This window comes from Eufriesea mexicana, unplaced genomic scaffold, assembly GCF_001483705.2.
Source record: "Eufriesea mexicana isolate 0111107269 unplaced genomic scaffold, ASM148370v2 scaffold8924, whole genome shotgun sequence".
Taxonomy (NCBI): Eukaryota; Metazoa; Arthropoda; class Insecta; order Hymenoptera; family Apidae; genus Eufriesea; species Eufriesea mexicana.
This window is the reverse complement of record NW_016916650.1, coordinates 94,831-106,907: the sequence shown is the minus strand read 5'-3', so window position 1 is coordinate 106,907 and position 12,077 is coordinate 94,831. Positions and strand designations below refer to the sequence as shown.

At 32.9% G+C, this 12,077-nt stretch overlaps 1 pseudogene; it reads right to left on the bottom strand.

Moving 5' to 3' along the window:
- Positions 1-2,640: 2,640 nt before the first annotated feature.
- Positions 2,641-12,077, bottom strand: part of LOC108553012 (acetylcholine receptor subunit alpha-like) — an 89,595-nt pseudogene continuing 80,158 nt past the window's right edge.

Genomic DNA, 12,077 nt, shown 5'->3' with positions numbered 1-12,077 from the left:
TGTATACTGTAAATTGTAAAATGGACTCTCAAAATTATACTTCATTTTTGAACTACGAAATTGAAATACTTTATTTCTATTTACTAAATATCTAATAATTATTATCCCTAATAATTAAATTAGTTTCTGACTTTTAACCGAAATATTATTTTCAACGATTAATAACCTTCACTGCCAGAACTGATTATTCAAAAAGTTTGAATAAAAATAATAAATACGAAGCATAAATAACTATTATATTATGTTTGTATAAAAATTGTTGAATTTAGAAATATCTTATTCGTATTATATTACATATTGTACCACATTTTTCTGTTATAATATAATCATTAATATGGTATAACTATAAAATAGTGTATCAGAAAGGTTTGTTAAAATCCCAAATAAAGAACCAGATAAATTAAAAATTTAGAAAACGTTTGTATCTTAATTTAAAATACAAATAATAAATTTGTAATAAGTGATATGTAATAATCAAGTAGTAATGTACAATAACATAATCGTTATGATGTAATGGCACAAATCTTTATAACATAATGACATAGTTACAGTATAAAGTTACGTAGACGAGTTATACGTACAAGAGTTATTAAATCTACGCAAGTAATCCAAAATTCAAAACAGTTGCTATATCTATTTTTATGTAATATATACAAATTTGTAACAATACTTCTATATTTCACCTTCATGTCACGAATTTAACTTTTAATTAATAAATTACATTAGACTCGAAAGAAATTATTTATTTATTTGTATTACTACTTATAGGGTCATCTTACTTCGTTTTTCATTTCAATTATATTTTTATCATCAGAAAACAATGTAAGTCATTAACGAACCTTTTCGATATTCTCTGCACGTCATATTTCTAATATCAAATATTTTATATAAATTTTCATAATTAAAAGAGCCAATAATAATATTACTTCTAACCTTCTCAAAATAAAAATGATACAAATTTTGAATAACAATGCAGATCTTATAAATACAAATTTCGAAGAGTATTGTACCTCTATCTAACAATCAGTGCAATCAAAATTTATGCAATAAAAATTTGTTGTTGCATACAGCAACAAATATATCAATATTCCGTATTACTATAAATAAAACGTTGAATTAAACGATATCGTTGAAAACTTATAATAATAAATGAAAACTAACGAAACTAAACGAATCGATACAAACTCAATGGATAAGATTAAATTGGATTTCGGGGACGTGAAAAACTTTTTGAACAATCCATTCACGTATAAACACGCGTTCATTTACGCGAATGATTAACACTTTGATTGCCACGTTGGTCATATATGACAGGCCACGGTTTCTCCTGTGACGTCACGGTGGTCATTGGTGACCGGAGAGCTTGAACTATTTAAACTACAATGAACTACATTGAATGAAAATTGACAGTTAGTGCATTTTGAATATCATCGCTAATTAGAAGATACTTTGAAATAAAAAGTGCCGCATTGAACAATAAAAAAATTTTATTAGAGCATCAAAAACATATTAGAACAAATCTTGAATTTAGCGGTGCACTTCCATGGCATTCTGGGGGAAACATGTGATTTCGGCGTGCCAATCAAAGGGTTAAGCACGTTCGAAACGACTAGATTTAGCTACATGTAAAATCGTGTGATGTGAAAAAATTGTTTCGTCAAACGTTCTATGTATCTTTTCCACGTGTGTGATGTACAGTGACAGCCTAAAGACTCTGAGCCTAAATTCGGTCGATATCTAACGCTAATAAACAATCAACCTTCGCGACTAGACACTTTACAATCTTTCCATCGAGCTGCAAATGTCAAAAAGAGCAAGGCGACTGACCAGCTTGGATACGCTTCGAAGCAGATTCTTTTCACCTCGATTCATAAGTATCAGTGATCGAGGTACCCTTTGAAACCTTCGACGTATCGCTCTTTCAAGTCGTTCGTCGAAGCGAGGATCGGGCTAAACATTCTTGCTAAGAAACATTCACACGAGATGATAGATAAAGAGAATGGCATTACTTCAAAATGGCACCACGGTTCGGGTACACTTTGCAAGACCACCACATATATATATATAATATATATCAAATGGGAAAAAGAATGAAAAAAAAAGAAAAAAAAAAGATTGGAACAGAAGGAACACGTAAGATGAGATGTCGCTAGAGAACATGATCGTGAAACACATTCCCGTGGATCATCGAGACTGATTCGTCTGAGCATCCTACTACAATGATCCTCGCGAAAACGACGACGCGAGCCGTTCTCAAAGATCGCGTTGAAACATATGCGAGCCTGTAGGATCGTTCGAGCACACCGCAAGAATAATATATAAAAACGAGCTTGACCGTACGACATCACGACGAATGTCAATCAAATAACACTGCAGTCCACACCAAAGTAACAATATTGAAATATGTATATATATGTATATATATTTGTATAATATATATATAGATAATATATATAAATATGACGTATGACGTCCAAGACCAGCGCATCGCAGAAACGATTACGGGTATCAAGGTGGCATTCTCTGATGAAACATAAAAAACGTAAGTGGTAACCAAGGTAGGAAATTGGGAAGACCGATCATATATGACGAGCAAAAAGGTTCAATCTGGCGATCGTGCTCGTTGCTGTTGCGTGGCACCTTAAAACCGTCATAGGTCCAGGAGCCTAACTTCAAAACACAGGTCTGTACGTCGTACGGAAAGAACTCAACGTCGATGGAGCAGGAGGATTTATATACGGCCGGCGGTTGCCAGACGACCAATCCCGAATAGTAGACCGTGGCCTTGGTCATCAGCGTCACCTCGTAGTTCCCGTCGGCGCTGGAATCACCGAAGAAACGAGCCGAGCGTGATCACGATTGGCTCCTCTTTGAAGAGCACCGGATGCTGCCGCTACGCCACGCTCGCTTTCTCTCCCCCTCTTTCTCTCTCGCTCTCTCCCTTGCTCTCTTTCAGTCGCTCAGCAGTCTCTAACGAACAGAGCTTTCGAAAAAGCCATCGATCCTCTCGGATCGCGTAATTCCGCGTCCTCGATTCTCTTTCGAAAACGGTCCCTCCCCGACATTGGCTAACCCCACACCACGATGGTCAACTACGTACCATACTCTCACGTATTTTCATTCCGATTCACCTCGCTATCAATTCCACGTTCTCAAGCTTCTATCCATCGAACGTGATGATCGCATCGTCTGTAGCTATATATACGTTTGCAACGGAACGTTGGAGGAAAGAGCTGGCAGCATCCGTCTCCTGGCGTGGGTTTCGGCTCTCCCCCATCGAGGGTGACACGCGAAAAAATATAGCCAATCTCCGTGAATACACACGATCCACCGTGGAGTTTGGAAATCCACGCGACGAGCCGATCGTTCGGGTCTAAACTAGTCTTAAGGGCTACATTTTGGGGGATCGTCCCCGACGCATCACGAGCGGTCGATCCACGTCGTGGATGATCCGCCACGGGTCTATCTGCCACGAACTTAGCGGCTACCATGCAAGTTTACCTTAAAGCCGTCATAGGTCCACGAACCGAACTTGAGGACACAGGTCTGCTCGTCGAATGGGAAGTACTCCACGTCGATCTCGCAGGATGACTTATAAATGGCGGGGGGCTTCCACTCGACCAATCCTTGATGGTAGATGGTGGCCTTCGTGGCCAAGGTCACCTCGAAGTTGCCGTCCGCGCTGCGAGCGAGCACATTAGTGGTTCTGGGCGCTGCGGCGGTCGAGCTTACTTTGTACTTCCGATTCGATACCAAGCCGTCTTTTTTTTTTTTTTAAATTTTATTTATTTTTTTTCTTTCTTTTTCCTTTTCCTCTCTCTTTTTAGATCTTTCTCTTTTTATCCTTGCATGTGTCTCAACGCTGCCCCGGCGGCGTGGAGGATGAGCCTTGCCGATAGGATGGCACCTTTCGCGCGAGACGTCGCGGACGCGGTAATTTTGAACGCGCGACAGGGAAATTTCGACGCGAACAAGCTCGACGGGGGGAGAAAGGAAGCGAAAAAGAGAAACGATCGAAAGCTGTTCCAGAACCCGTTTCGTGTACGCGCGAACGCGGAGCTTTCGGCGGTTTCGAGGTTCCATCGCAGAGGCGAACAAATAACAAGCGTGCGCTTTGAACACCGCTCACAGGACCGGCCGTTGAAAACAAACTATCTGAGTGTCGCTGTTCCTGAATTTCCGAGTGCTTACTCTCTCTTTTCTCTTTACTTTTTTCACTTTTTTCATTCCGTTTCTTTTTTCGTGCTTTTTTTGTGGGCCAGGAGGCTGTTGTGTCACATCGATAGGCAAACTCCGTGGCTTCAATCGTGTTTTTGACTTTATTTCGCACCGACAGCGTCGAAAATGCTGTCGCGAGTAAACGAAAGGTTGGAGCAAAAGTATTTAGTTTGAGGAACGTCTGTCGAAGTTTTATGTACCCGTGCTTCGATATCGATGATCAGAGGATATGGAAATGGTAGATTTCAAGTGGGAATTTTTGTCACAAGGTCAAGTTTCGTGTTGTAAAATGGGAAGAGTTGCCGATATACGCGATAAAATTGAAAGTATTTCGATTCGTACGTGTCCTGTCACATTTTCGACTTTGAAAAAGCACGTTCGTTTTGGTGGATATTATTTTGTCCACGTGGAAACTGCAGGAGTTGCAAACGGGCTCTTATTTCGATCGTAAATATTAATGAGTTTAGATAAAGAGATTGAGAAATTAATTAAAGCGATGTACATGAGGTAATTCACGACAGATTACTATTATCAAATATTAAGAACTATGGAGAAATTGCGTACAGTGATATAATCGTAGATTTTACTGCGTATATGCGAAATTGAAAATATTTTTAATGGCACTAGAGTAAATTTGAGAGTACCAAAAAATTTTAATTAATTTTATACTTGGTTATAATAGATATTATTATATTTTTGATGAATATGTTAAAAAGTAACACAGCTATGAGTAATTTATTTCTAATTAGTCCCAATTAACGTAGAACAAGAATCTTTTTACATTGAATTTAAGTAGCACGAATTGAGATTTAATTTAATACAATACTCGATAATATTGTGGATTTTTAATCATTCTATCTTATAGTATTATTTAATTTTTATCTAAAATGAGTGATAAAATATTCTATACATTTTTCTTCCTATTCCAAATAGAAAATTATTAAAGAATTAATTTCAAACATATTAATCAAAATTAAATTTTGACAACCACCTTACAATTAATCAGAAACATATCCAAAATATAATAATATTTATCGTTTTATTATGTGATTATAGCCTATTAAAATAATAAAAGTGAAACTTAATGTTCATATTAAAAAACGTAGTTAAAAATTAAATATGAAATTCTGAAATTTGTGCTCAACTGTATCTGTCATAATTGCTTCATCAAGAACGAAACACTTTACATTTCACCCCCATAAAAAGAAAAATGTAAAAAATAAAAAGCGTTACTTCAAGAAAAATATATAAAACACAGATACTCTCATTCTAAGATACAGACATTCAACATTCAAATTGAAAATTTTAAACGAACAATTTATATACATAGATTTCATTTAACGACCACTTACTCTCATTGGCAAAATTTTTGACACTAGAATTACCAAACTACTCGAAATAACTAGATTCAGAGTATTTTGCAGTTATTAGAAACATGTAGCTACCTTTAACAAAATTAATATTAATTTCCATCGAGGTGAAAACGTAACTATATATACCTATCTATATTCATTATATTATTTCGATTATTATCGTTTTTATTATTATTTATATTATACAAAATTTCTGTTTTAAGTAAATACAGCGAATTATCTTCTACCAAAACAAATTTTACAAAAATTATTTGATACTTAGAAGTTATGTGCAATAAATATTTTTCATACTGAATATGGTTAAGATGATTTCAAAATCAATCTAATCATTTTATACGGAATCCTCTATATTTTTGAACACAATATAAAACATTTTCTTTCATTGGAGGATATAAAAGACAGTTCACTGTATTTAATTAGAACAACACTCTGTATACAAATAGTAATAACATATACGGTATAATATAATTATTAATAATATCATATAATTATTTTAATTATTAATAACATAATTACTATATTATATCCATACGTTTATACTACGTTTAGATACTCATCACAGGTTGGTAGTTGTAATGTTAATCGAAACACTATCAACAAATTCCCTCAATTCCATTAAAGAAGCAGATCTGACCAAAACTGATTTCTGTTCTTCAGCAATTCACAGTCTTTTCGTACTTCAAATTTGAAAGGTGGATTCGCGGTGTAAGCCTTTAGGGCATCCACGCCTATTAACAATCTAGCTCCGACTGCCTCGGTGTACCTACCGGCTCTAGTGTACACTCCGATTCATTGCATATTTCAGTGCACAAACAAACATCGATGCATATGTGCACATGTATCACGGAAACAAACGGAGAATCTATCGATCCCGGTGCGTGAAATTTATATTGTACTTTATCTGCATTTTTTTTGTTAATATGGTGACGAAATGGACGTCGACGTGTAACACGACAGATAGAAATGGCCAAGTGTTCGTGTGGAATCGGTTCATTATACTTAAGAAGCAGAAATGGTACTTGGTAGAGGAAAACAGGAAAGAAAAGATATACTATACATACATGTGCTGGTGATTATGAAAATGGCATAAGTCATATATGCTTCCTTTCGAATTATTAACAGTTTCACGGTTTAAATAAATTATAAATCAATAAATTGAAAAATACCGAATTACATACATGATATAACAATTTTTGATATATCGCCAATTATAACTTTGTTTCTCATTTTCATAATTAGCAGCACATAGTATAGTCCCCGGCCATAGAATTGAGACCATATAGAAGTTCTAATATATTTCATATTTTAGCGAAGTGAAACGAAATGGAATAAAAAGCAGCCTGTGATTAATAGTAAGGTGGTACAGTCTTGCATTTCACTATTTAGTTAATTAATTAATCGTCATGTCAATAACCGAAATTGTCAATGATAATTATATTCGGAAAAACCCTATGAGCTCCTACACCATGTTTCTGTTACAGTCACATTTACAACGTAAAATAGTAGAATGTGACGGACATACGAAGACTTACACAAAGTGCAAACAATGCGTTATAATAAAAATTATTAATATATAAAGATTTATTTTTAATTACTTTTATTCATTTTATATCCTTTATAGTATTAAAATATTAATTTTAAAATTCTAAACCTGGAATATAGATATCGATATTAAATGAGCATACTAAATAACGAAGATTGAACAGGATATTAGAATATTTCGGCAGCAAGATACATTTTAAGTAAGAATGAACAAATTGGTACCAATGCTATTCACATAATAATAGGTACCTGGGCCCTATCTAGCAAGTCACGTAAGCACTGTCCTATCACATTCTAGATGCCTTCGTTATTTTTCCAAATATTAGCAATTTTGATCTCTAATTCATAATGCATATGTGACTATTTATAATAAGTATAAATATGGTTAATTGTTAGTTATATGTCTCTTATCAAAATTACATCAGTATGATATCAATTCTAAATTAATTACAATGTATATGTACATGGAGGTCTAGATATTTGAAAATAATTTAGACATTTTGTTATTTACGAGATAATGTCATGGTTATAGAAGTGAAATTTTAAAATGTGGTGCCAATTCAATGGCCAGGGACTGTATATAGAAAATACGTAGATTATAAGTAGAAATATAAAAGATACCTGAAGGTAAGTTTCGAAAATAGTTGAGTTTCAAACTTCTAAATAGAAACAAGTAGATACTCGTAAGTGAGAGAGATGCATCAAAAACTTATTGTACGATTGTGCAATATGTAAATTCTACTGGCATAACTACTAAGAAAGACATAAACCATCAAACTCGAAAGAGTAAACACAGAAGAAGATAGATTGATATATTCTTGTGTTTCTATTTTTATTTCTTTTTAATAGTAGAATATTTTGTAGTATAGTATGTGAAGAATAAAAATAAACTTGTTTTAGCTACTTATAAGATACTATATAACACATTAATGAAATCACTAAAAATACATTATTTAAAAAGAAAATACTTTTTTTTTCTAATTAATAAAAACAGGATAGAAGCATACATGTCAATTTTTGAATCGAAAAGCAATTTGAAATTTCATAGATAATTACACTGAATTTTTTATCAAACACTATACTTTCACATTTATATATATATATATTATTATACTTAAAAATACTGACAGAATACCAACATTTGCATTCAATAGACTACACATAAGTACATTATCCTAGACTAAAATATAGATCAAAAAAGAATTGTAAATTTTTTTATTTTTAAGATCAGAGGTTAAGGAAGTGTGATATACTTTAAGTATGGTATATAATAAGTATAATTAAAGTATGCTTTAATACTATTTAATACTTCAAAATTTGAACACGGACCAATCGAAGTGACACATCGTAAACCTTTTTGAAAATACTGAAAAATATCAATACCAGCACATAGATATATACGTAACTGTACAGACATATTCCTATATCCAGACAATTGACGTTCTACTGTAACATTTATGTCCCTCTTTAAAAATATATGAAAATTCTATAACAAAAAAAAATTCTATAATAAAAATTATAAGAATGTTAATGAAACACGCTAAATTTAATCATAAAATAAAATATACGATGAAATATAATAAACCAATATTCCTAAGTTATTAAAAAATTCTCAAAGTAAACCATATTATTTTTTAATGCCTCCAATTATTCTTTAACTTTATTATTTTTAATATTTTCTAACTTCCCTTGTAGCAAAAGAATTAAAACTGCCATGAACATAGGATATACTATAAATAACAAAATATAATAAAATATACCTATACTCTAAATGTACAATATTACGAATAACACTTTGATCGTTACTCATGAGTGAAAATGCTAACTTTGCAATCCTAAATAGACCCAAAAAGGAAAAAAATGTGTTCTATTATCCGAAAATTTCCTTTCCCAAACCAAGTCTCTCAATTAATTCAATAATAGTAATTTCACTATACCTACTTACTTCCACCACGCTACTTTAATTATTATTATCTACATATACCATATTTAGGCACACGTTACAGCTCAGTAGTTCCAGAGCTAATCGTACCAATAAGCTAGATACTTTCACCCCCAAAAATAAATAATCTCGAAACAGAGATACGTATTTGCACGGGTAACAATTTCATTTATCACAAGGAAACAATTAATGCCGTAACAAATTCATCTCCTTAATAAATGGCAATAAATTACGAAGCATGAAGGTTCACCGTGCTTTTCGAGCATGCTCTCACAGTGTCACAAGTGACTCATTTCCCTCTGTTCTGGCAATTCATTAACCCACATGTCTCTCCCTCCAGTACACACACAAACACATACGTGCGCCCAGTCTTGATGCAAAATTAAAGGCCTATTACGAACGCAAGAGTGCATGGTTCTAAAACCGCGCAGACAGTGTCTGAACATGACGAAAGGAGACCCAAAAGGTCTTAACCCTTTCGCTACTACGGGTGACTATAGTCATCGGCCATGAGACGCCATCTATACATGACGGGTGACTATAGTCACTGGCTACAAAAATTGAGTAAAAAATTAAGACAAGTGCTACCGTTCCTCTTTTCGCAAAGAATTCTAAGCCCTATTGCGATGGTCAGTTTTTCCTTTTCTTTTTCTTCAAAAGATTTACGTCAAAGGACCAAATGCTAAAGATTGCATGATCATAATGTCACCTTATCATCTGTCAGGTGTCATCTTTGACACCTCGCTGCGTTCTATGGAAGAGACTTCATGGCGACGCTCGCCGTAACGAAAGGGTTAATTGAGTCTGGTCATTCTTCAGACGTTATATCGAGATCGATATCGAGATGAACGCCGATCCTTTTCGAATTCCAAACTCGATGAAGGATCATCGATCAAATGTGCATTGCACTGTGCGTCTGTAAGTCTTTTATCGGAAGAACAGTCCGTGATCGTGTTGATATCTAGATGATGAGACATGAAAGATTGCGAGAGCGCAGGAGCTCGATCATTGCACGATAACATATATATGAGCGCCATATTGCATAGTTTCATGAACAGCGTGATATGTTCACTTGACGAACATTCGAGGAATTTCCTGAGAACGAAAATGGCTCTTCGCGTCCATGAACGAGTGTCGTAATATCTGTTTCAATATTATATAATATTTATAAAATATTTTGTGGGAGTAGTGTTACGATTAAATTTTAATAGATGTTGTAGGTTAAATTTCTAAAACGAGGGTTTTAATCTATTTTATTAGAAAATATAATTTATACCTTTTATGGGGATTTTACGTATAATAATACTGTTTCATGGTTGTTCATTGACAATTCAGTAGTGATAAAAATATGAAAGAGATGGTATGGGAAAAATTATCGCGATTATGATAATTTATTTGATTTCATTGAAAAGGTGTAACTAATGGTAATGCTATGTATACTAAGAGTATTTGGTGGATGTCTATTGACATTATCTATAGTGACGAGAATATACATGGATCGTGTCAAAGATTATTAAAAATATCACAAATTTTGATTTTGAACTTTTGAAACATTTGAAAAATGCAAATGTTTTGAATATTTCTTTTCACTGAAAAACAAAAATGTAATTAAATAATTATCCGAAATATATTTACTATTCTATAGCTCACCATATTGAAATAAATTTATGGTCTGTGAAGTTAAAACAGAGTCAGAATAATTGAATCAATATTGAAACAAGCAATTTAATTACGAAACTGTTTCATTTACAAGCATCAGTTATAGACTATGGACCATATTGAAATTTACTCCATTTATTAGTAGATGAAAAACTGCCGAAAAATAGAAATTTTCTTGAAAAATCGTGACTGCGATGTGATCGATTATTATAAATATACGTTACGGAAATTTGTTAACGTCCATTATTATCCAACTCGGATACTATGTCATGTAATATTAGTTAAGAAATTCATGTCATAATTTTTCACTACGCAAATATTTGTCAATGCAGCAGGTGAAGAAAAATGAGGGTGTAAACTGCGGGAAATGAACTCGCGACCACCACCCCTTCGTGGTCCTGTTAGCTGGCCATGGCGCACCCTAAGTAACTTTGCTAAAGCTCTCTCGTTAATTCCTCCTGTTACTCCTGTTTATTAAGTGTAGAGGACACGAACCCGTATTAATGTTCGATGAACGTGCTGATTAAAGCACTTCAAGAATGCACAGCAAAAAGCATTATCAAAAGCGCTTCAAGAATGTCGATACAAAATATATTAACGCTTATTACACTTTAATTTATGAACTTTTCTAAGCATTGAACTCTTCATATGCTTTATCGTCTTTAAATTTTCTTATGAAATTTATGAGTCATATTTTTTATCTTCTTTATTATCTTTATATTTTTTAAATTTGTTTATCATCTTTATATTTGTTGTAAATTTTTCTGTGTTAAAATGTAATTATTTTATTTTAACACGTGATCATGATTTTATTTAACATGTTAGTCAAATTTTACAATGCAATTCATGAATTGATAACTAATATTTTATTTTATACGCATATGTAACGCATAAGTACATACATATGTATAAAGAAGTTATATTAGTAGATAGCATAGTTCAACATAATTATATATAATATTAAATATAATTATTTGTTGTCAAATAAAATAATTATTTTTATTTGAAAAAATGATCCTTTATTTGAATGGAATATAAAGAATTATTATTTTATTAAGAAAATTGTTGTAATAATGATTTATTTTATTATAATAGGAAATTTTGCGATATTTTATGTAAATATGAATAATGTCCTTTCTGTAATAGTGGAATTAAATGTAGGAACCTTCCTTGAACTTGGAAGCTATCTTGAGAGTGTCTATATCTGTATTTTCTAATAACTGCTACAACCTCTAAAACCGTTTCGAGAGAAGATTTTCGAAGACTCAAACCGTTTCATAATTGATTGAAAATTAAATCATCTGACATTATTAAGCAATTTAAATCATCACAGACTTTAATTA